The sequence below is a fragment of the Delphinus delphis genome, chromosome 12 (genome assembly GCF_949987515.2).
Source record: "Delphinus delphis chromosome 12, mDelDel1.2, whole genome shotgun sequence".
Classification (NCBI taxonomy): domain Eukaryota; kingdom Metazoa; phylum Chordata; class Mammalia; order Artiodactyla; family Delphinidae; genus Delphinus; species Delphinus delphis.
The window spans coordinates 63673433-63699611 of record NC_082694.2 but is presented as its reverse complement, the minus strand read 5'-3'; the positions used below and the strand labels follow the sequence as shown (position 1 = coordinate 63699611).

The window sequence follows — 26179 nt, the reverse complement described above, 5'->3', positions numbered from 1 at the left end:
TTACCCTTCCACCTCCTTGTGCCCTCAAGTCCATTCCCTATGTCTGCTTCTTTATTCCTGTCCTGTCCCTAGGTTCTTCAGAACCGTTTTTTTTTTTTTTTTTAGATTCCATATATATGTGTTATCATATGGTATTTATTTTTCTCTTTCTGACTTACTTCACTCTGTGTTACAGACTCTAGGTTCATCCACCTCACTACAAATAACTCAGTTTTGTACATTTTTAGGGCTGAGTAATATTCCATTGTATATATGTGACACATCTTCTTTATCCATTCATCTGTGGATGGGCACCTAGGTTGCTTCCATGTCCCAGCCATTGTAAATAGAGCTGCAATGAACATTGTGGTACATGACTCTCTTTGAATTATGGTTTTCTCAGGGTATATGCCCAGTAGTGGGATCGCTGGGTCGTATGGTAGTTCTATTTGTAGTTTTTTAAGGAATCTCCATACTGTTCTCCATAGTGGCTGTATCAATTTACATTCCCACCAACAGTGCAAGAGGGTTCCCTTTTCTCCACACCCTCTCCAGAATTTACTGTTTGCAGATTTTTTGATGATGGCCATTCTGACTGGTGTGAGGTGATACCTCATTGTAGTTTTGATTTGCATTTGTCTAATGATTAGTGATGTTGAGCATCCTTTCCTGTGTGTTCGTTGGCAATCTGTATATCTTCTTTGGAGAAATGTCTATTTAGGTCTTCTGCCTATTTTTGGATTGGGTTGTTTGTTTTTTTGATATTGTGCTGCATGAGCTGCTTGTAAATTTTGGAGTTAATCCTTTGTCCACTGATGTGTTTGAAAATATTTTCTCCCATTGTCTTTTCATCTTGTTTATGGTTTCCTTTGCTGTGCAAAATCTTTTAAGTTTCATTATGTCCCATTTGTTTATTTTTGTTTCCATTTCTCTAGGAGGTGGGTCAAAAAGGATCTTGCTGTGATTTATGTCATACAGTGTTCTGTATATGTTTCCCTTGAAGAGTTTTATAGTGTCTGGCCTTACATTTAGGTCTTTAAATCAGACTCAGTTATTTTAACTTGCTGCATCTAACTGGTGTGAATTTGCACCCCGTAATTTTTTTTTTTTTTTTTTTTCAGTACACGGGCCTCTCACTGTTGTGGCCTCTCCTGTTGCAGAGCACAGGCTCCGGACACGCAGGCTCAGCGGCCATGGCTCACGGGCCCAGCCGCTCTGCGGCATGTGGGATCTTCCTGGACCGGGGCACAAACCTGTGTCCCCTGCATCGGCAGGCAGACTCTCATCCACTGCGCCACCTGGGAAGCCCTGCACCCCGTAATTTATATTAGGATTCTAGAGCTTGTGATTGTGTTCACCTTGACAACATCAATATAAACTCAGTTTATAGTTTTTTCATTAATTGTATAGTCATATGTTTCAGGGGATTATGGAGTATATTGACTCTATTATGAATTCAAACTAATCTATTGTGTAAGCAAGGAACCTGTATGAACTATTAAATCAGCAACCAACCTACCTCTTGGCCTTCACTAGACTAGAGTGTCTGCCAAAGCAATAAATTTTACCTTAGGTAGGTAAATCAATTTCACTGCCATGTTCTCTCCCCTACTTCCTTCCCTTCTTTCCAAATGTTGCACCAAAATGTTATATTTGGGCACCAATGCTCTTGGAGCCCATGGCAATCTCCCTCTGTCTTCAGAAGTGTGCCATGCACTGTGCCTACAATGATCTGTTTTCTTTTCTGCATATTTTCCTCCCAGTGACGGTTTTGCTTCTTCTTGCCTCCACCAGTGATTAGCTTCACAAACCACCGTATGGTTGAGTCCAAAGGTTTTTCCCCAAAAGAACACACAACTGACAGAAACAATAAAATGAAAGTGTCCATGTTTTAAAATTAATAGAAAAACTTTTACTACAACACCAGTTAGAATTTTCTTTGGTTATTATGACATCAGATTTTAGTCTTGACAAAACTGATAAGCTCTAGACATTCATAACTGGAGAGTTTCAAGATCATTTTTTTTAAATCATCATTACACGGAAACTAGTGCTGTTTTATTTTAGGTGCATGGCAAACTGACAGAATACTAATCCAGTCCAAAGCTAAATCCAGTGAGGGCAGTCTAATTTAGATTTCTCCACTGAATTTTAACCAAGGCTGGGCTTCTGCTGGGCGATACTGTGAACTGTTTCATTTGTGCCAGGATTACTGTAATTTTGCAAGGTAACTTTAACATTATCAGGCTAAGTAAAAAATAAACTACTGATGAACAAAATTTATGGAAATTAATGGAAAAGTTTCACCTTTATCCCACTAAGTCTTCTAATTCCTTCAAAGAGTTAACTTTTATATTTTATTTTTATAACATAGAGCTCATTCCTGACTTTCAACCAGCTTTTCAATGTTCCTGCTAAAATTTAGAGACCCATCCTTTACTGATGTCCTTTTGATTATTCATTCCAGCAGCTCTGATTGATTTTTATTAGTATGATACAACAATTCAAGTCAAAGGAACACAGTTCCCCACAATTTGGTAATACCTAGAACTTCTGCACTTTGTGAACGAAGACAGGCTTTTTAAAAAAATACCTGCAAGGCATACAGGCTCAGATACATGCAGTGCATTCAGGTCATTTGAGAAATAATATGCAGACTCCTTTCACATTTTCCTTGAGGACTTTTGCTTGGGTTTCCTTTATATTGTATACATTGAAATTCTTTGTAGATGACTGCAATAAAAAAATGTATTTTCCTCCACTTGCAAAACCAAAGCAGTTGAAGAAATTTGCACATTACCTTTCCTTGCGAGGCCTTTGGCTTTTTCCCCTAATGCCTTTTAAGAGAGTCTATCGTTAATTTTAGATGAAGAGTACAGAGCCTTTCTGTTTCCATAAATGTTTTAATGCTTCGTTCCTAGAGATGGGCTATATGGGGAGCTCTGTGAAGTTGTTCTGTTTGAGAAGTAAAATATTTCCCCACAAAAAGAGAAGGAAAGTTTCCAGAGAACAATGAAAGCCTGGTAATTGTACTCGGAGTTTCTTAGAAGAGTTCATTCTTCGCACACGGGAGGGTGGTTTGCTCCCAGAAACTTATTACCCCGTTGCCAGTCATTTTTCTGCCAAAGTCAACTCATGTACCTTTTAGCCACTTCAGTACACTGCAGCTGTTATATCCTGACCACCGTGGACTTCCTTCTTCCTTTCTGCTGTTACAACGAGGTCATTCATTCCTTTCTCTCTCTCTCTCTCTCTCTCTTTTTTTTAAAAGAAATCTTTTCCTCCCCATCTGTGCCTGGGATGCAGATACTGTTGCTTTTCCCTCACCAGCTGGGGCTGCGCTCATTGTTCAACCTATTGTTTCTCAAAGAGAGGGCTTTGCATTAAGGCTACGAATGGACAAAAAACGGCTGGCTCAGAAAACCGTCATCAAATTACTAAACAAAAATAGGGAGTGGAATATTTTGTCTGCATTTAGAGACTTTTCTTTTAATTTCTTCATATTTTCTTTGTTTTGCTTTATTTCAGGTAGCAACGATTTTCAAACATCCACATTAGTAAATTCTGCCTTGAATTCATCCTTTTTAATTACGATTAACCCCAAATGAGAGAGTGCTTTTGTCTCTCCCTTAAATACCATCAGCTTGCTCTTTCCACTGCTTTTGCCTTGCTTTAGATAGCTTCCTCCTAAGTAACTGGGAAATTAGTATGTCTTCTTAACCTTTATGTGTAAGAACTCTTCTAACCTTCTAAACAGGAGTTACTGGCATTAAGTGTTTAAAGTTATCCTTATTTTTCCACAAAATAAAATCACTTGTCTCAAACCCTTTCATTTTCATTCATTTTTTGCTTATTTTAATTGAGGTATAATTGACATATAACCTACCTAACCTACCTAATGGTTTGATATTTGTGTATATTGCGAAATAATCACCACCGTAAGTCTAGTTAACATCCCCACCATTCATAGTTACAAAAAATTTTCTTTCTTGTGATGAGGACTTTTAAGATTTCCTCTCTTAGTAACTTTCAAATATGCAGTATGGTATTATTAACCCTTGTCACCCAGCTGTGCTCTCAAATTCTTTTTAGAGGGTGGGATACTAATAAACAAACAAAATAATTCTATAGGCTGGTGCTTCTCATACTTTAGTGAGCATGAGAACCATCTGGAGTTAAAATACAGATTGCTGGGCCCTGCCCTGGAGGCTCTGATCAAAGTGCTACTGATGCTATTGATCTGTGGACAGTGCTCTCAGTACTCAGCCCTTCCCCCGCAAAGAGATTCCTGGGTATTCCAGGGTTGCTTCTTAAAGCGTTACCCAATGTAAACCAATGAAAAGAAAAGCTTGTTGAGACGGTAAGTGTATAATGATTGACAGATAGATGATGGATAATAAATAGATAATAGAATCCTATGAATCCTATGTTATTATTTATTACTTAAGTAATAACAGTTTTAAAAATTCTACCTTTTAATAAGTTTTTAAAGCATGGCATACACAGTATAAAAGTTAAAAGAGGGCTTCCCTGGTGGCACAGTGGTTGAGAGTCCGCCTGCCGTTGCAGGGGACACGGGTTCGTGCCCTCGTCCGGGAAGATCCCGCATGCCACGGAGCGGCTGGGCCCGTGAGCCATGGACGCTGAGCCTGCGTGTCCGGAGCCTGTGCTCCACAACGGGAGAGGCCACAACAGTGAGAGGCCCTCATACCGCATAAAAATAAATAAATAAATAAGTTAAAAGAGCACAAAATATGTATATCAGAAACTAAACTGTTCCCCCTTTCTAGATCTCCACTCCCGCTTTGCAGAATCAAGCATGTTTAAGTATCTTGTTAGAGTATGTGCACTTCACATTTTGAAAGAGGTTGAGAATTGCCCTCTATCAAATAGTCTATGCCAGTTTACACTCCCATCTACTATTATACAGATGCTTATTTCTCCACACTTCAATGGTAGCAGACAATATCCAAAATTTTGATCTGCCATTCTGACATGTGAAAAATGACGTCTAATTTTTATTTTACTTTGTGTTGCATATAATTATAAGAGAAGTTAAACAACTTTGAGTAGCAAGACTGTGGACAATCTATTAATTTAGTACAAATAGCTGACTGGCTTATAAATTCGACGTCATACTTTCATCCAAGCAAAAGTATCTGCTTTTCTTGTTCACCTGATATTTTCCTTTTGTTGAATCTTGCTTCAAAAAGTACTGCTTCACCTCCTTTTGAATGAAAAGAAACAACTACGGTAACCCCCCTTGTCTGCCCCTTTCCTCAGTTCCCCCGGAAATTTTGATTTATTTGGCAATCCTTTGAAAAATGAAGGCTTAGATGTAGATTTTTTTATGGTCTGTAGAAAATAATACATCTCTAAACCCAAGCTTTGCTTATGAGAAATGACAGCTTATAGCCAAACTGAGGTTATAGGAAATCAAAGAAAATATTGACTATGGTGCACACACCAAAGCTGAATTTTCCTTAACTTGTTTATTGGTGTTCACGTGAAAGAAACACACACACACACACACAGACACACACACACAACCCTAAGACTGCTTTTTGAAATCAAATGTATTTCCTGCCTTCTTCTTTCCTCCGGACTCTTACGACCAGCCTATTTATAGCCCAGGAAAGGAAAAAGCTCCGCTGGAGGCAGGAAAACTAAGTTCAGAAAGAATAGAAGGAAGTGTGCCTGCCATTTAGCCAAACAACCTTTAATTCAGTGAGCTCAAAGCTTAGCAGCTTCGCTGTCGTCGTTAGGCGTAAACAGCTTGCAAATTCGAATTTTTTACTCTCCCCATTTTTGAACTGGATTTGGGCAATGGAGGTGAACGCAGCATTTTAGAAGAGAGAACAGGAATCTCTAGGTGTTTAGATACGTGGAAGAGAAACTTGTAACGGGTTGGTGAAGCAGAAGAGAGGATTCAACAGAGGGATGCGCTTGAAATGATTCCACACCTGCGAGTTAAGGTAAGTGTCCTTTTTAAGACTGTCTATTGTTGTGTCTACATGCATATTATGCACTGTGGATATTAACCCCAGACGGTGCGTATAATTTGAGGGTGGTCATGAAGAGCTCATAAGCTTTGCTTATATCTCTGAAAAAATGTGGAAATCAGCCTCACTTGTGACATCTTCGCTTTTTAACAATAATGTTTTTAAAGTAGTTGTTTCCTTAAGATAGCTTTATAGCCACTAAGTTTTCTTTGGTTTCATTATCACCAGGGGATTAAACAGTATACATAATTTCATTGAAGATCATTTTTGAAAAATAATTTCTTGATATTTGTCTGTTTTTCTACCCTTTTCAAAGTGCTGATGAGTGATCCATATACCATTTTGGGGGTATCAATACTGGTTTAGAATACATTTAATAGAGAGGCCCTCAAGCAAAAGTGGTCTATTTTAGAAAAGTTATTTTAACTAAAAATTAAATTTTGTATAAAATTATGTGAAGATTAAATTTTTTTTAATACAGAGCTTCTCCTGAACATTCATCTTCAGACCAAGAAAAACCCTCTAGAAGCACAAAAAACAGCACTGAACAGCTCCAGTGATAGAAACTGTTCACAATAATTATTTACATTTAAGTTATTATTTCAAAACATTCGTTCAACATATATTTTTGAGTGACCTGAAAAAATGTCCCTGGGTTTGGAAGTGGAAAGGTCAAAAGGGAATGGATTAAATCCAAGAGCAGTTGATGCTGCCCACAAACACTTGTAAAGCTCCTAGAGACATTCCAACTTCTGTTAACGTTCTTTGCCATCAAACAAGTACGTTTGTTTAGCTGATGCACCGTATTTGCATTCACCGCTGATAATATCCACATTCGTGTCCTGGAGAAACGTGATTAATGTCACCATGATGTCAAACAAAGGAATAAGGTTCTGGTGGTTTATTGAAAAGAAAGAGCCAAAGGAAATGTGTTGCTGTTATTTTGGCTTATCCCAGTTTGAGACTGGTATGTTTAGAATCTGTCTTAAGAAGATAGCAAATCTGGAAGCCAGAAAAGCTGAGCCAGCCAGATTGCAACTAGTGCAGGAGGCCAAGGCTCAGTTCTGTCTCAATGTGGATCGCATTGGCTGTTCTCTTTCATGGAAGAATTTAAGGGTTATTTTCTTCTGATTAGAAAATTATAATTCATTCCATGGAAATATCAAAGTATAATATTCTTGAGTAGAAAGAGCGATATTTCTTAGTTAAAATTAAGTTGTAAAAAATAGAGTGAAATAAAATTAATCTGGACAAATATGATGGGTCTGAAGAAACAAATAAAACAAACTCTTAGCCCTTGTTTCCAGGACATTCCAGTGCTGCAAAGTCCTGAATTCAGTGCTGAATCCACTTTATTATTTCCACAAAGAAAAGTCTGAGGTAACCTAATTAATTGCTACTCCAGGTGGGTCAGCGACAGGGACATTGCTTACAGTGATCCTGATTTCTGTTCATGTTGAACCTTTCCTCTTATAATTTCAAAACAACATTCTCACTTGACACATTCATATGTTTACATGATGAGAATAAAAATGTTTTAAACACTATTGAAGGTTTAAATAATAGATAAAATAATGAGTTATGTATTTTATTCTAAGAATATGTATTTTTTCACTTTTAAAAGTCTTATTGTTGGTCATTGGTTTCTGGTTGCCCATAGATGCTTATAAATGTATCCATGAAATGCCAGTTATTTAAAATAGATTTCTTGGGAATGGCTTAATAGTTTCATAGCTTTCTTGATGTATTCTCAAGCTCCTGAGAATATGGTACGTTATTAGAGTTAGCTAATTCTGAAAAAAAAATTGCCAATTTTTAACTTCTCTATTAATTAAATAGTCATTTATTTCTTCATTTCCTGCATAACTCCTATAATCACTATATGTTTACAGGTTGCATAGTATAGCCACCCCGACTCTCACATAGAAATATAAGTGAAATCAGATTACTCTTCAGATAGAGTGGAGTTTTAAGAAATTTAGTCACCAATGTAATCCACAACTTGTAGGATGTATTGAAGGTGGGGTGTAGGAAGAAGCATGCCAAGGCCAGGCAGCCATACCCACCTGGCCTGATGCTATGGAAGGAGGGGGAATTGCAAATTGATTTTCGTGGGTCTATGAGCACCTTAAATCCAGATTAGTGGCCTCTGGATGTTCTCTTTCTCCTGTGCTCTCATCCTCTCACATCCTATATTACAGGTCAGCACAGCACCACACCACCAAAGCATATTTGTTAAGTTCTCCTACTTATAATAATACATTCTCTACCTTTGATAAACTCAACATTTACTTGGAGAGTGGGAGTTATACAGAACACAAGGCATACTATATATGGAACGAAATGAATGATGTAGATAATAAGCACAGATAAGGAAGGCCTGATCCAGGCAGTCTTCATGGAGGGATGAGGCTGAGCTGAGCCTTGAAGGGCAGAGGGAGATCTCATGGGTACGGCAAGAGATAAGGGCATCCAAGACAAGAACGGAGCTGTGTGCATGGGAAGAGATAGGAATGTATTGATACTTGGGTTGCTGGCTGAAATACAAGATTCCCACTGAAATATGAATTTCAGATAAACGACATATACTTTCTCTAGTAAGAGTATGTCCTATTTCACTGGTGTGTATGAGGCGTATTGCATGAGACATACTTATACAAAATATATTTGGTGTTTATCTGATTCACATTTAACTGAGTGTCCTGTGTTTTTTATTTCCTACTGGCAACCCTACCAGCGAACTCTGTGTCAACCAGCTTGATAGGAGCAGGGGCAATGCCCATACAGAACAAGAAGAAAGCATCTGGAGGAGGTTGAAGTCAGACTGCAGTGGGACAATAATGCCAGACTAAGGAATTTAGAATCTAATTTGAAGACACTGGGGAGTCACTGAGGATTTTGAGAAGGGAAATGACATCAATAAGACCTGCCCATTCAAGGCAGGACTTGCTGGGGCAAAGAGCAGGTCACTAAGGTCTGGGTGCTGGTGACAACAGAGAAAAAGAAACCATCCCGATTGGGGACACATTAGAGAACATATCCCACATGTTTTGTAAACTGATTGGATATGGTTTTAGGAGGAGAAGAAGTGTTAGAGAGGATATTATGTTTTACTTAGAGTCCATTCAAAGAAATAGCCAAAGAGATAGAAGCAGGTCAGGGAGTTAGTGAGGGAAGCAAGGATTTTATTACCAGACATATTAAATTTGAGGTGATGATAGGATAATCAAGTAGAAATAGTAAGTGGACAGCTGGAAATGGGAAACAGCTTAGGAGAAAGGTGAGGGCTGGAAATAATAACAACGGCCAACATTGATGGAGAATTTTCTATATGCCAAGCTTTTTAATATACATTCTCTTATTTCGTGCTCACAACCACCTATGGGCAGGTTCCATTGCTAGCCACATTGTATAAGTGAGAAAACTAAGGCTCAGAGAGGTTAAGGGACTTGTCCTTAATTACCTAGCTAGAGACAGAAAATGGAAGCCAGGTGTGCATGAGCTCAAAGCCATGTACCCACTCATTCCCCTGGAGAATGTATCTGCTGTGGATTCACTTTCTCCATCTGCAAAGATCTAAGGGCACAATTGTTCATGCTGTAACCCAATTTTTAACCAGATGCCTGGTCTTTGTTCCTCACTACGGTAGCCCTCACAATTCTGCACCTTTTGGTTAATCTCTCTGAGGAAACGGGAATAGTTTATACACAGAGATTTTCTTATTGATTTTACTTATTTGTATATTTATTACCTAAATTGTTTTTCCCTTCAGTGCCTCATTTTTAGATTTCTCCTCGGTTATCTTATGAAATAAAGATTATACCATACCGAAGAGAAAACAGGACCAAGAAAGGGGTTAAACACCTCTCCCTGTCCTTGGCTGCCCTCTAGTGGCAGAACCAGGTAACAATGCTCAGCCCAGGTCAAGGACAGTGCAGGCAGCCGCTAGAAGCAAGCTCTTTAGGAAACTAAGAGGTCACAGAATCACTGCAGAATCATCTGTGGGCTCCTAAAGGGTTTGGAGGCTAGTTGTGCTAAAAGATTCTGGAAAAGGACTTCGTGGAATTACTTAGACTTTTACAGCTGGCTGGCCCAAAGGGCATTTCGGATAGACCCGTTGTAGATTTATCTTAAACTTTGTAATCATTGAAAATATTTCACTTGTTTATCCTGTTAGGAAGGTACATATATCAAGCTCGGTTATTAAATTTTTAATGCACATCTGTGCCTTGATTGTTAAGGAATTTTCCTAGACATTTTATTCTAAATATTTATTTCAAAATACACAATATTTTTTCTACTAAAAAGTAAATAGTCTGGGGCTTCCCTGGTGGTGCAGTGGTTGAGAATCCGCCTGCCAATGCAGGGGACACAGGTTCGATCCCTGGTCCAGGAAGATCCCACATGCCGTGGAACAACTAAGCCTGTGTGCCACAACTACTGAGTCTGTGCTCTAGAGCCCGTGAGCCACAACTACTGAGCCTGCGTGCTGCAACTACTGAAGCCTGTGCACCTAGAGCCCATGCTCCACAACAAGAAGCCACTGCAATGAGAAGCCCGCGCATCGCAACAAAGAGTAGCCCCCGCTCACCCAACTAGAGAAAGCCCACGTGCAGCAACGAAGGCCCAACACAGCCAAAAATAAATAAATTTAAAAAATATATATATATATACATAAAAAAGTAAATAGTCTATCTTTTAGGAATATATCCTAAGGAAACATTCATAGATCGAGGCAAAAATGTATGTAAAAGAATGTTTATCTATTTGAAACACACAAATTTTGGACAAATATACAAAATAAGGAAATTGCCAAATAATATCCCACAATATGGAATTACAAATAGCCATTAAATTACATTAAAATATTTAATGGCATTGGAAACTCTTTGTAGTAAATGTTAGGTGAAAAAAAGAAGACAAAAAATTATGTACATGGTGTGATCCCATTTTCTTAAAAATTATAAATGTATATATGAAAAAGAGTTAAGAACTAAAAATTCATACACCAAAATGTTAACAATAAGAATTTCTGGTCAGTGAGGTAATGGTGATTTTTATTTTCTACTTTGTCTCTGGGATAGCATGTACTACTTTTATTTTTTATTTAATTTGTACTGGAGTATAGTTACTTTACAATGTTGTGTTAGTTTCTGTTGTACAGCCAAGTGAATCAGTTATACATATACATATAGCCCCTCTTTTTCAGATTTCCTTTCCATTTAGGTCATCACAGAGCATCGAGTAGAGTTCCCTGTGCTATACAGTAGGTTCTCATTAGTTATCTATTTTATACATAATAATGCATATAAGTCAACCCCAGTCTCCCAGTTCATCCCACTCCCCCCACCTTGGTATCCATAAGTTTGTTCTCTACAACTGTGTCTCTATTTCTGCTTTGCCAATAAGTTTATCTGTACCATTTCTCTAGATTCCACATATAAGCAATATTATACAGTATTTGTTTTTCTCTTTCTGACTTACGTCACTCTGTATGACAGTCTCTAGGTCTACCCATGTACTTTTATAATCAGGTACAAAAACCAGTATATTTTGAAAAAGTGGAAAACTAAGTCCCAGTGCTCTAATTTCTTGCTGTCATGGCTGACAGTCAGGTTTGTGCTAATTCAGCCCCATTTTGGCTTCTTTGCCCAGTAAAGCACTGTATCCTGTTTGTGACAGCATAATTCATTGTAATGGAAAAGATTATGATGCACTAGTCTGGTCTATGACTTCACTGTATTCATGGGCAACAGGAAACAAAGACAGACACTTGTTTTTTTCATAATTGTTTTAGCAATAATTGACAATTGGAGGAAATGAATGGCAGAAAACAATTATGGGCAGACAAGATGGTCAGCAAATCAGACTGGGAAATGCAATGGAGCCTGTCTTAGTTCTATTAGTGCAACAATTTCAGAACATTACAAAGATATTATTGTTTTGTTTTCAATCTACTCCTGAAATCACTATTGTTTTTACCAGCAGTTACACAACTCTTTGCTGGCAGTAGTGACCCCCAATGTGTTTTTAATTCAGTAATCTGGTAATCCCACATCAGTGATTTGGGAATGAATTTTTATGTATGTTAATATTCAGTGTCAGTGTGAACTTCTCCACGTGCATGACGTGTCCAGTTATAATGCTGCTATAATAATAACTAGCCCTCTGTTGCCCGTATGCAGAATCTTAAAAGTTTTATTTTCCATTAAATTTTTAAAAATCAAATTCACGTTTCTATTTTCTGTGAAAAGATCCCTTGTCTTCATTTTAACAGCAATGGTGGGGGAAACCAACAACAAAAAGTCAAAACAAGTGAATTCATGATTCCCTCTCCTGTTTCCATGCTATGAAATGAGTACAGTTAACAACGACTGAGATGAAAAAGAAGGATGTGTTATCAACTGGGAAAGAGCTAAGTAAGGCAGGTACTACGTGCATTGCAGTGACATTTATCAGTATCTCAACCAGTGACTTGTGTCCTTAGACATGACTTAACTGTCCTGTTGGGTATTATTAAAATGCTTTGGTTGGGAAAACTAAACATGAGGGGCTGCTTTAATCTTTACTCCTGGTCATATTCTCCTCTGATTAGCCCAGTTTGGAATAAAATTCTGCAGCGGCTCTGACTTCCAATCTGAAAGACTAATTACTGGTCATGCAATTTATTGTGGAGGCCTCTAGACCAGCACTGTCCAGTAGAAATATAAAGTGAGCCACAAATATCATTTTATATTTTCTAGTGGCCACATTAAGGAAGTAAAGAGACAGGTAAAAATTAGTTTTAAGAATCTCGTTTGTTGAACCCAATATATCCAAAACATTATCATTTTGACGTGCAATCAATATAAAAGATTGTTAATGAGATATCTTACCTTCTTCTTTGGTACCAAGTCTTTGAAATCCAGGGTGTATTTTATGCCTGCTATATATCTCGGTTCACGGGCCTCATTTCATGTGCTCAGTGGCTTGAGGTGCCTAGTGGCTACTGGAGTGGGCAGTGCAAATCTCAACAGCAGAGCTGCAGTGCTATGCAGTTACATGAATGGCATGTGAAGTTTGGGCTGAGAGATTCTGCTGTCTGTTCAGGACTCACAGTCTTCTTTCTGATGTACTCAGCAGGCCACTCTTACGTGTATCAAATAAAACTGAATCACTGAAAGGCAAGCAAAGGATTGAGAGTTTCTAAGTTTTGGCCTCTTAGAACAGTCCAACTGTTCGTTGGATCAACTGGAATGCTGCGAGTAACGATGGATTTTTCAGTTGAGAATAAGGGTAATAGAGGTTTTAAAAAATTCTCAATTTTTGAAATCTGGGTTATATGATTATAAGAAACTTTATTTTATCATGATGTTTCCAAGTGAATTTAGACATGGTAACAGATATTACACAGCCTAAAATGAACTTCTAGAAAGCATTATAGATGTTGTGCTCTTAATAATGCATAAAACTTAGTACAAAGAAATCTTTAGCAATTCACTCACACTCACACACACACACACACACACACACACACACACACACACACTTCTTCTACCATTGTGACCATTTCTGATGTCTTTTCTGCAGTCCGCATTGTCTTATTTGAAGGGTAGGAAGTATGCTTCAATAATCTTGTATAACTACTATGCCCTGGGGACTCTCATGCCAGTCAGCTGGAGTGACAAAGATAGTTCTGTGTGCTAAGTATGGAGATACAAAAATAGAACCAATGGAAGTGGATAAAACTAAAAGACACTGTAGGTTCTTAAGGCCCCGCCAATGGCAAGAGACCTGGAAACAAGGGCTTCTGAAGTCCTGGCAAGGAGTCACAGCCAACGGAAATGATCATATTTTGGGTTCATTTCTTATTCCATGAAGGTTTGGTTACGGAGCTAGATTTAAAGCAATCAGAAAATTCTAAAATCAAAATAAAAGTTAAAGACATTTAAAATATAAATAATGACCATCCATTGCATGATATACAGATTGGAAGTGTTCCAAAAGCTTGTTTTTAAGAATGTTCTTGGCCCTCTGAATAAACTTTTCATTTTTCCCATAGAAGCAAAGTTGTAGAGTGACTGGTGTGTGCACCTAAAATATCATATCTCATATACTTACAATGAAATCATTACAGTGTATTTACAACGTATTCACAATGTATTACATTAAATTATTATGCTTAAATCATTATAATTATTATAAATGTGTATTAATTATTCCAATGCATTTACAATGAAATATAACTATTAATGTATCATTTCTACATTAATACATTATACCATGCACTAATACTATGTTAATAACTACATTACATTTATACGTTAATAATACATGAATAATTAACCTAAACAGAAAAATAATATATTGAATCAACTTACAATCTCCATCTACCCAAAGCAAAAGCACTGATAGAGAATCTAGGAAGTGCCAGGTGCTCTATCAGATGCCGGGACAAGCATAAAAGATAAATTGTATTTATCTTCTTTGCTAATGTCAGTAGGAAAGCAACTTCACTGGAGAAGAATGAGGAAATAGATGGAATTCTTTTCTCAGGAGACGGCCTTATTATCTGCGTGACGCCTAGGTGGAGAAGGCCTTTTCATTTGTGTCTAATTTTAACTTCTAAACTTTGGATTCTCCTATTTTTCCCCCGTCCTTAGGACCGAGTACCTCTAACGCTGCTCTTCAGGGTGTAGCCATAACTAGGAGCTTTTTTTGGTTCCTAAATAGGGCGTGATTTTCCTAAGTCACATTTGGCAGAGAGGTTAGAAGAGAAGAAGGTAGAGAAAGGTTGCAGTGAAAGTGAATGTAGGGACACCTGAGAAAGAGAATTCTACAAGCTTGCTCCGTCCTTCTGGGGGCGTGGGCGGGCGTGGGGAGGCAGAGCACGGGGGAACCAGGACTTGGGTCATTCTCTAAATTTTCCTGTGCAGCTTCCAAAAGGGGAAAAAGGAGGGGAGGGAGGCGGCGTGTGCAACTGACCTTTGCGTGTGGAGTGTGCTTTCCGAGTCAGTCTTTCATACCTTCGTGAGCGCCATTAGCTGTTGGATCCTGCAGATACTACTGCTGCTTTTCCTTATCACTAGTAAACGAGGAGCAGGTGGCAAGATTAGGCACTAACTGGTCTTTAGGCAAGGTCAAGAAGTCTGAGTTGAGTGGGGCCACTGATTGATTTCACAAATCAGCAAGAGAATTCAGGGACATACAGGTGAGTTGAGATTATCCCATTCCTCCTTTACCGTCACTATTGCTTCTATGTTTGCTCCTTTTCCCCTTATTCAAGGACTCACTCCACCTGATTTCCTTCCCTCAGGGTCCCCCCTCCCCACACATTCAACTCTCCACACGCCTGGGAGCAGATTCGTCCCTTAGTATTCTCTATCCACAGGGATTGGTTCCAAGACCCTTGCTGGTATGAAAATCCTCAGATGCTCAAGTCCCTTACATAAGATGGCATAGTGTTTGCGTTTAAACTACACATACTATACTTTAAATCACCATCTCAGATTATGTGTAATACCTAAAACAACGGAAGTGCTATGGAAATAGTTGCTAGTGCATGGCAAATTCAAGTTTTGCTTTTTGGGATCTTCCGAAAAAAAAATTTTTTGAACCCACGGATACAGAAGAACTGACCAACTGTAATCTGTCTTGGGGGTTGTTGTGACTTCGTTGAATTAACATTTGTTAAGGAGAGCCCCAGGTGTAGGATGGTGAGCAAAACAAAAGACCACAAGAGAAACTGAAATGGAGAGGTTTATCCTGGGGGAAGTACTCAGCAGCCCTGGAGGGGGAGGTCAAGGCAGGGACAGGACATGGGGCACACGCTTATATTAGGGTAGAATCCGTGGGTGGAATGCTTTGGGGTTCCTGAGCTAAGGCTCAATTCAAACCAAAAGGAGCAGGGTTTTGGTAAGCTCCACGGGGCTCCTAACAAAGGGACACAGGGCTCTTGGAGGTAGGGGAGACTTTGATCACGAGGGTTCTTGGGGAAGTCATAGCAGGAAGTTAACTGTGATTCTTCTGGCTGTTTTCTAGGGCATGCCCTTGTATGAGGGGCGAGGGTCAGTTTAAGGCACCCAGACGGCCACTTAGCCGAACAAAATGGATGCCGAGGCCGCAAAAAAAAATGGAGTCGCTTAGCTAAACGCTCGGCAGCCAAACTGCTTGGGATCTTAGCCAAGTTGCAATGAATGGAAATACATTCAAAGTTGCTATAGTGGTTATAAGAGAAAAAGTGTATCTCACAGAAGCACAAGTAATGAAGCTGAGACTGGCAGGGGCCTCCCTCCAGAAACCAGCTGATAAAGGGTCTGAGACCTGACTGGAGAACTTGATGGTTCCTTACCTCCACTCCTCCTGGGAAGTTCTGCTTCTCTCTCTCTCTCTCTGTCTCTCTCTCTCTCCATCTTTCCCTGCTTCACCATGACAGGGAGAAAGAGGATGTCCATTAGCTCCTGTTTGTCCTTTTTGTTCAAGCACTGATAGCTCTAAATTCCAATTCTCTTGAGAAAGAATCTAATTATCCAGTTGACCTATACTTGCCTCAGGTGTCAATACCTTGTCTAGTCATTTATGGCCTTGGGAGTGGGGGGTCACTATACTAATCCTGCAGATGGGGGCAGTTTTCAGCAAAGAGGGGCTTGAGCTGAGACCGCCAAAGTCTCCCTCCAGACTTTCCTGTGCTGATCTGGCCAGCTAGAGTTATGCCACCCCCCTCCTTTCTCTCAATTCAAAGCCTGCATATGCTTCCAGATGCAGCACAGATGTGCTCTCTTTGATAAAACCATCGCTAGTCTTCTGTGACATCACCTCTTCTGAAATACTATAACACACTAATTGTCTAATATATTTAATCACATGATGTTTGGTGGTATTTCTTTCATTTATTCAGCCATTATTTGCCTATATAGTTAATTTTCCAGGAGTTCCTTCTCTCATCGACCTAATTATGAATTCCTTGAGGTATGAGCCATGTTTTGTGCTTTGAAAAACTCCCTCTGGAGTAGGTCAGTGTTCATAGAAGCATTATTCACAATAGCCAAAGAGTGGAAACAATCCAAGTGTCCATCAACAGATGAGTGGATAAACAAATAATGGTATATACATATGATGGAATGTTCTTTAGCCATAGAAAGGAATGAAGTTCTGATATATTCTACAACATGGATGTGTCTTGTAAGTGAAATAATCCAGACACAAAAGGAGAAAAATTGTGTAATTCCACTTATGTTAAATAACTTGAATAGGCAAATCATAGAGATAGAAAGCAAGTTAGATGTTATTGAAGGCTGGGGGCAGGGATGAGTGGCGAATTCTTCATTAATGGTTATAGAATTTCTAATCTGGGTGGTAAAAAACTTTTGGAAATAATGGTAATGCTTGCACAACATTGTGAATGTAACATCCTTATGAATTGTAAACTTAAAAACGGTCAAAGTAGTAATTTTTTGTTACATATATCTTACCACATTTTAAAAATAATAATAATGTAATATACCCAAACCAATGAATTGTATGGTATGTGAATTATGTCCCAATAAAGCTATTTTTTAAAAATTCCCTCTGGGAACCAGATACTATGTATAATAAGTGTGTAAGTAATACTTTTATCATTTGTTGTGAGTCATCACGACATTATAATTTGTAATGAGATTCGTTAAGACACAAATTTAAATGTGATAGAGGAGCAGATATGTTTTCTCAGTTATATATACAAGGTATAACATGATTACTCTGCACTTGGTGCTAAGGTAGGTGTTGAGACACATGTCAAGTGCTGCCCAGGTATGATTTGAGATCCTAAATTCTGTCAATCATTTTTATCTTTTGTGGAGTACCTGCTATAAAGTATTACACACCAATATACTAATTTTATGTTTGGTGAAAGAATGAATAAAAATATTAATAAGGTATACAGAATTTCTACTCATATATGTATTTTTTTCCGCCACCAACTTACCATCACTGGGGTTTCATTCTTTAGGGCTGAGATATTGTTTTCCAAATATCTGCTCTTAAGACATAATATATTAAAAGAGAAGTTGATTTGTGAACTAGATTCCTGCTTCTCCATTCTCTGGCCATTAAATAAAGCTTTATGCTCTTTCAGTCTCAAAAAAAAGACATAATATAATATACTATGTAAGTAAGATGGAACATTGTGCAGCCATGGGACAAATCATGTTTCAGAGGAATATTTGATGACATTGGAATCTTTGAGAATATTTATTGACATTGGAAATATTTATGATAAATTAAAAAGATAGACTGAAAATCTATATGCCCATTTTAAATTTTATAAAAGATAGGAAAGATATTTATTAGTTACCTATTTCTGTGTAACAAGTCATTCCCAAACTAAGTGCCTTTAAAGAGTGGGTTGCAATCAGGTGTCAGGTGGGGTTTCAGTCATCTGAAGACTTGATCTGAAGTAGGGACTTGAAGACCTACTTTTGAAGCACATCATGCTCATGGCTGGCAGGTCAGTGTTGGCTGTTGGCTGGGACCACCAGTTCCTCTCCTCTTGGATTTCTCTGTAGGCTGCTTGAATATCTTCATGACATGACATCTGACTTCCTTCCGAGTGAGAGATCCTTGACTAAGATGAAAGCTGGAATGCTTTTTATGACCTTGCCTTGGGAGTTACACACCACTGCTGCTCTTGTATTCCAGTAGTCATGCAGGACCAGCCCTGGGTCAGCCTTTAGTCAGCAAGGACAACACAGGGCATGTGAGGATCACTGGGGACCATTGGCAGGTGACCACAAATATACACTGAAATAAGAATTTTAAGAACAGTATGATTAGAGCTGATCTTATTTTTCTTTGTGCTTTTCTATACTTTTCTTTTTTTTTATGGTGAACATACATGATTTTTGGAATCACACACAGTTTATTTTTGTGTATGGTGTTAGGGAGTGTTCTAATTTCATTCTTTTACATGGAGCTGTCCAGTTTTCCCAGCACCTCTTATTGAAGATGCTGTCTTTTCTCCATTGTATATTCTTGCCTCCTTTATGAAAGATAAGGTGACCATATGTGCATGGGTTTATTTCTGGGCTTTCTATCCTGTTCCATTTATCTATAGTTCTGTTTTTGTGCCAGTACCATATTGTCTTGATTGCTGTCACTTTGTAGTATAGTCTGAAATCAGGGAGTCTGATTCCTCCCCCTTCATTTTTTTCCTGCAACATTGCTTTGGCTATTCGGGGTCTTTTGTGTCTCCATACAAATTTTGAGATTTTTTGTTCTAGTTCTGTAAAAATTGCCATTGGTAATTTGGTAAGGATTGCATTGAATCTGTAGATTGCTTTGGGTATCCTTCAATTAGTTTTAAGGCTTCAGAAAAATAGTTAAAAGAAGTTGAGTCAGGGAGCATTATCTGATCCTCTTATCTGTGTGTGTGAACACACACACATACACTCATATACACATACTCTTACACTCATACACACACATATCCTACACCTGTGGAACTGAATGGATTAAAAATGGATCCATCTTTTTTGTTTGTTATTTAATGATAGTCTTTGCATTTTAATGGTGAATTCAGACAATCAACACTGTGGTTGTTGAGGTATTTTTTATTTTCTATTTTCCATTCTTTTTCTCTCCTCTCCTACTTTCTTTTGGATTTTTCAAGTTTTCTGTATTCCAATTTCTCCCCTCTAGTGTTTTGGGAGTTATGTAATCTATTTCTTTTCTTTTATTAGTTATACTTAAAAATTTTAAATACATATTTGATTTAGCAAAGCCTAATGTTAATATCTTCATATTAACATCTTCCGAATAACATAAAGAAATCTTCTTCTGAATAACATAAAGATCTTAGAAACCTTTAATCCCAATCTCAGGCTCCCATCTTTTATGTTCTTACAGTTGCAAATTTTAGCTCCACTTTTTATAAACAATTTTGTTGAGGTGTAATTGTCATATAATAAATGGCATATAATAAAAATACACAATTTGATGTCTTGACATATGTATACATCCATACGTATCACCACAATAAACATAGCAATCAACCCCTTAAAAAAAATACTGATTGAGTTCACACACGAACATACCTGATTGCATGTAAACTTGTTTTATTTAAGGGGTTCTGTTGCTTCTGGACAGAAGTAACTATGATAATCACCATTCATCCAAGCCCGCTAGGCATTCTGCTAAGTGCTTTACATTAATTATTCTCATTTCTTTATTTATTGTCTTTCATTTTTAATTATAAATGCACTGCGAGTTTATTATAAGTGAATGTACTCAATATCAAAATGAATAGTATAAAAGAGGAAAGACTTGCAATCCTCTTTCTTTTTTCTTCAGAGTAGATACATGTTTATTGCTTGTTGTCACTGCAGATATTTTCTATGCATTTGACAACATAAACGATTGTAATAAAAATGGGGCTAGATACATTGTGGGGTTGTTTGTTGGCTTAAAACAATAATCATTTTTGCTTACTGTTTTTTGCAGCTTGCTTTTTTCACTTATTACATCAAAGCCATCTTCCCATCCATCCTTCTCATGACTGCATGATTTATTCAGCATTGATAATACATTGTGATTATTTTGATCAATCTCCCTTAATTTTAGGTTGTTTCCTTTTTATTGTTGTTATTACAAGTGTTGTATTGAACTTGTCTTATGTATATCCTTGTGCATTTATTGAATATTTTTAATAGGCTAGAAGTCTGAAATGCAACGCAATGCATTATTTCCAAACCATACAGCCACCCTTTGAGTCAGATATTATCATTTCCCTTTTGCAGTTGAGGAATCTTACACAGATCTTCCTCTACTTACAAGGGGGTTATGTTCCAATATGTCCATCATAAGTTGAGAATATCGTTAAGTGGAAAATGGATTTAATACACCAAACCTACTGAATATCATCGCTTAGCCTAGCCTACCTTAAATATACTCAGAACACTTACATTAGCCTATAGTCAGGCAAGATTATCTAACACAAAGCCTATTTTATAACCAAGTGTTGAGTATCCCATGTAATTGATTGAATACTGTACTGCAAGCGAAAAACAGAATGATTGTAGGGGTTCAGAATGGTCGTTAAGTGTATGGGTTGTTTCCCCTTGTGATTGTGGGGCTGACTGGGAGGTGCAGCTTGCTCAGCATCTACAGAGTATCGGAGTGCACACTGCTAGCCTGGGAAGAGATCAGAATTCAGAATTCAAAGTACGGTTTCTACTGAATGCATATAGCTTTCACAGCACCATAAGGTCAAAAATTTGTAAGTCGAACCATGGTAAATCGGGGACCGTCTGTACTTAAAGGATTAAGTGACTTAGCTAGTGAGAGGCTGATGAGGGTATGAGAATCCTGATTTCCCAGTTCTCCAATGTGCCAACATCCTCACCACTCACTGCTCAGCCTGTCCTACTAGTTTGGAAAATGGTTAAAAAAGGAAAAGTTTATTAATGTTGGAATTGTCAGGAAGATTACTGGGGATTTTCAGCTAATAGTAGTCCTATGGAATTAGAATGCAGGGGACATATTTCAGGCAATTTATAGTTTCACTTGGCCCTGAAGTTGAGGACACGAATATAAGAGTTGAGGGGCTATTTTTAGCAGGTTACTTTTAAGCATCCCTGGAGGGGTTGTGAAATAGCCTGTCTACCACAGGATGCTAGGAATTGCTTGCCTAATTTTTTGTTCTGAAGGGAAGGACACAGACCATCTAGGCCAGTAAGTTGGGTCCAAAACCGGACTCATGTTTATTTTACTTAATAAATGTGTTCTTGAATAATATGAGTTGAATTTTGGTTGGTCGAATGCCATTTTTAATGCACCAGGGGTACACATATTTCTTGTAATCCTGCAATGAGTGGCTTTCTAAAACAAAGAATGCTTTGGTAATGTGAACAATTTTCCCTTAATTTATGTTGAATATAACTTTTTTTTTTTCCTGAAGGCAGGGAACCCTATGCTCAGTCGCTTGTGTCTTAGAATGTGTTGGCTGGTATAGCCATATTAGTTAATGGTAATGTGGAATATATATGCTGTTAAATTACAGACTAATATAGTCCAAACTCTCACTCCAAAGTCCCAAAGCAAACGACATGGTGAAAGCATATAAATCAGAAGAGGTGGTTTCTGATAAACACCCCACGCCAGGAGGAGTGTAGTTGCAGACCTTGGGTGCTCCTATCCTTATGTTTGGATTGTGGGCCCCATTCCTGCCTCACTGAGATGGCACGTGGAAGAGGTGTCTCTTCAGTTCCTACAGCCACAGTCCAGAAAATAAGATAGAAACAAGTGAGGGTGCGTGAGACCCCTTTTCACACTAGTACCATTGCATGCTTTGAAAGTATAGTCCAAAATTTCTAGTCCAACCTTAACATTTTTGTTCTTTCTATCAGTTCGCATTTGCTCATACATTTTTAAAAATCAATCAGCAGTTGATTTTACAATTGGAATGGCCTTTAGAGTTCATGGAATTTTTGGTGTATGCAGATAATAAGGATTAGCCAGAGAGAAATAGACTCCAGCTTTTAACTTTGGCCAATTTTAGTCAATTTGTCTTAAGATGCTTTGTTTTTTTTAAAAAAAATATTATTCTACATGAAAAGCAGGCAAATATCTTCAATACAAGTGATTTAGTTAATATGCCTGGTAGGATAGGATTCAGAAAAATGAATAATGAATAATCTTGATGCTCTAAGTTGACATTTATCAGTCTTTTAAAGGCCATGACTCTTGCATTGCTTTTAGTTTAGTCTTGGGAAAATAAATGAGAATGCATAGTAAAATGAATAACTTTGCAATCCCAATAATCCCAGTTTTGGAGATCTATACTCTGGAAATAAGAGCACCAGAAACTAAGATATATGTGCTATAATGTTTAGTGTAACACTGCTTACAGAGGCAAAACACTGGGAGCATCTTTAGTGTTCAGCAATAAGGTGAATTAACTATAATATAACTACACTGTGAAGGAGTATGAAACTATTAAAAAGAATAAATTAAATCTGTATTCTTGATCTTGGAGCCAATATATATAACCATGATACACTGTTATGGGGGAAAATCAAATTACAGATTAATTTTTTAATGGAAAAATAGAACCCTACCTGTGTGTGTATGCATGAGATACATTTCTCATAGGTGTGTGCTATCTCAGTGAGAAAGAGGGGTTCCATAATAATATATTTTCTTTATGTGTATCTCTGTATTGTTTGACTTTCTACAATGAGCATTATTGCTTTTTAAGTTTAAATATCTTATAAATTAAAAAACACACAAGCATCCTGTTTTTCTTATTTTGTAAAGGGAAACAAGACCATTCTTCCAAGTGATAATGTAGTTTTTCTGACCACTAAAATACAGATTTAAAAAGAATTTATAGGCATTCAAATACCTATTGAAGCCTCACCATTTAGGTTACTTTTCAGCTGTTTTAGCCCATGCTCTCCTGCATTGATCTCTCACTACCATGTGTTTATTTCCACCAGCCAAGAAGCTTTGGCTGACCTTCTTACTTCCTATGGTTGTATTAAGGAAACAGCACCCACCTCTCAGCTCTGACCCCTCCCCTGCGCTTGCCTTTCAATTTGAGAGTTTTACCACAACATAAATGGATCTACTGCCTTTCACTGATAAGAATGGCAATCACCAAGAAAAACCCTGAGAACAAACACTGCTCGTTTAATTAAAACATGAAGGAAAACTAGAAATGTCCCTACCACTTTTTTATGTGCTTCTAAAAGGGCTTTCTTAGTTTATTCCCTGTGATCTGCAAATAAGAAAACCCTGTAGCAAAATATTAGATCCTCATTCCTTGGCAGGTTCCCACTCTGATTGTGGTTGCCTTTGTGTTTTGCCAGGAAGTCATAAAAAAGAATATCTTATCCAAAGGCTTTCTACACACAAAGAGTATAAGTAAGCCTGAGATGCAGCCAAAAGTTTCAGCAAATAAAGTGCAAGTAAACCATGGCGATATTTAACCAAGTGTATGATAAAGACAGTGATACCTTAGGAAAAGATATGGAAATGAGGTTAGAAGCTCAGGCCTCACAGATTTATTACCTACAGGTGGTGATGGTTGGATTAAAACTTGAGCAAGTAGTTTGGCACTAAAGACTGGAAAACAGTGTGGAGAAAAGCGAACCCTCTTGCACTGGTGGTGGGAATGTAAATTGATACAGCCACTATGGAGAACAGTATGGAGGTTCCTTAAAAAACTACAGATAGTACTACCATACGACCCAGCAATCCCATTACTGGGCATATACCCTGAGAAAACCATAATTCAAAAAGAGTCATGGGGCTTCCCTGGTGGCGCAGTGGTTGAGAGTCCACCTGCCGATGCAGGGGACGTGGGTTCGTGCCCCAGTCTGGGAGGATCCCACATGCCGCGGAACGGCTGGGTCCGTGAGCCATGGCCGCTGAGCCTGCGCGTCTGGAGCCTGTGCTCCGCAACGGGAGAGGCCACAACAGTGAGAGGCCCGCGTACCGCAAAAAAAAAAAAAGATGTTAAAAAAAAAAGACTGGAAAACAGGACTTGTAGTCAGCTGACTGGGTTTGGATAATATGGTATAATGAAGAGCAAATGTGATTAAGTAGAACATTGACATTGTTTAGAACTATGCACAATTTTGAGCAATTGGATTTGGTATCAAAATATTGTGGCTATTTATAAGTATAACCATGGTGTAAACATAAATTCATTCATTCAGGAAGTGTCCACTGAGCATCATCCTGCAGTTCAGGCCAGTGGGCTGTGGTGTGAACCCAGGACAGCTTAGCTGACTCAGAAGGAGGCCAGTGTCTAACAGGAGCAAAACAGCAATGAGAGGATGGGGAGAAGTGAGGCCGAGGGGGCCTATAGTTTGCATATGAGAATAAGAGGGTTCGGAGTTTCTCACTACTCTTTTCCTATGATTCCTAGGAAGATCAAATTGTGCCCCACCTCTTGCACTTAGCTATCACACATTTCAAGAAAAAAAATAAATTTAAATATTTTCTTTGCCTCATTTATCACTGAATCAGATTTGTATTTTATGCTTTGAAATAGCAATGATGCTGACCCTTAAATAGAAAGGAAACCGTAAATCTGAAAACTCCCCTCCTATTATTTTCTACACACTAAATGATTCTCAGAAAAATGCACAGAGGTGGCCTCAGGGATTTTATTTATTTATTTATTTATTTATTACTCTAAGCAGCCTTTTTCAAGAACTAAAATAATTGTGGAAACAGCAGTGGCATTTTAGAAGATTTAGATTTAGTTTAACTTTACCACGAGTCTGTGGTTTCTAGGGGTGAGATCTTCAAAGACCGATGAAATTTGCTGTCAAGTCAGGGTTTTGAAATAAAACTATTGGGGGAAAAGTTATTATGTAAGTAATTATGCTAAGTAAGGTGTTTTATGCCGTGAACGCTTAATTCTCCTTCCTGGGTTATTGAATACAGCTTCAGCTAGAAATCTAGCGTAGTCTAAGAAGCTATGCTAAGAAGTCTAAGAAGCTTAGATGGAGGGAAAAATGTTGCCATAAAGATAAATTTAAATGAATTAGATTGAATAAATGCAACTATACTAATATGTAATGTGTTTTTAAGAAGTAAATGAAATTTTATAAAAAAGGAAGAAGAAAAGAGAAGAGATAGGCAGGAAAAAGAAAGAGACTGAAAGTGGAAGCCTATTTTTAATCTGGACTGATTTGTCCAGAAATTTGCGAGTTTCTTCAGGGATGGTGCATAAAAGGGAGGCGTAGAGGATGGGGTGTGAGGGCATCTTCTGCTGAGGCATCCTCTGGTGAAGACTGTCCTCCTTATTCATTCTCCTCTGTATTTTTCTACAGCCGGTCTCCAATTTATGAAAGGCTTCGGTTCCAAAGTTTCACTTCTGAATCAGTTATTTGGAACTCAAGATGTTTTTAACGCATAGAAGCAGTATCCACAGAAGCAATGTTATAAATGCCACTCAGTCTACCAGGCCACCTCACGACCACTTAACCAATATCACTGGCTGAAACAGCGTACATTTGCAATGGATAATAGCAGCAAACTACTGTGGTGATGCCAGTAGTTAGCCCCCAAAGTGCAATACAATTGACTTGGCTGTTGTGCTTGAGGATAAGCAGGTTTAACTAGAAAAGGACAAGCAAGTCTACGAAAACTTCTATGACTACTAAATCATTTTGTGGGGTAAATGTGCAGGGTTTGGAGTCAGACAGGCAGTCACAACCAAATGTCTC

The 26179-nt window shown here is 38.1% G+C and overlaps 1 protein-coding gene across 1 annotated transcript in view; it reads left to right on the top strand.

Annotated features, from left to right (window-relative positions):
• The first annotated feature begins 5773 nt into the window (after positions 1-5773).
• Positions 5774-26179, top strand: part of RASGRP3 (RAS guanyl releasing protein 3) — a 104240-nt gene continuing 83834 nt past the window's right edge. The window contains exon 1 of the mRNA XM_060026839.1: positions 5774-5954. The gene's annotated coding sequence lies outside the window, so the exon portion shown is untranslated. The remainder of the gene's footprint in view (positions 5955-26179) is intronic.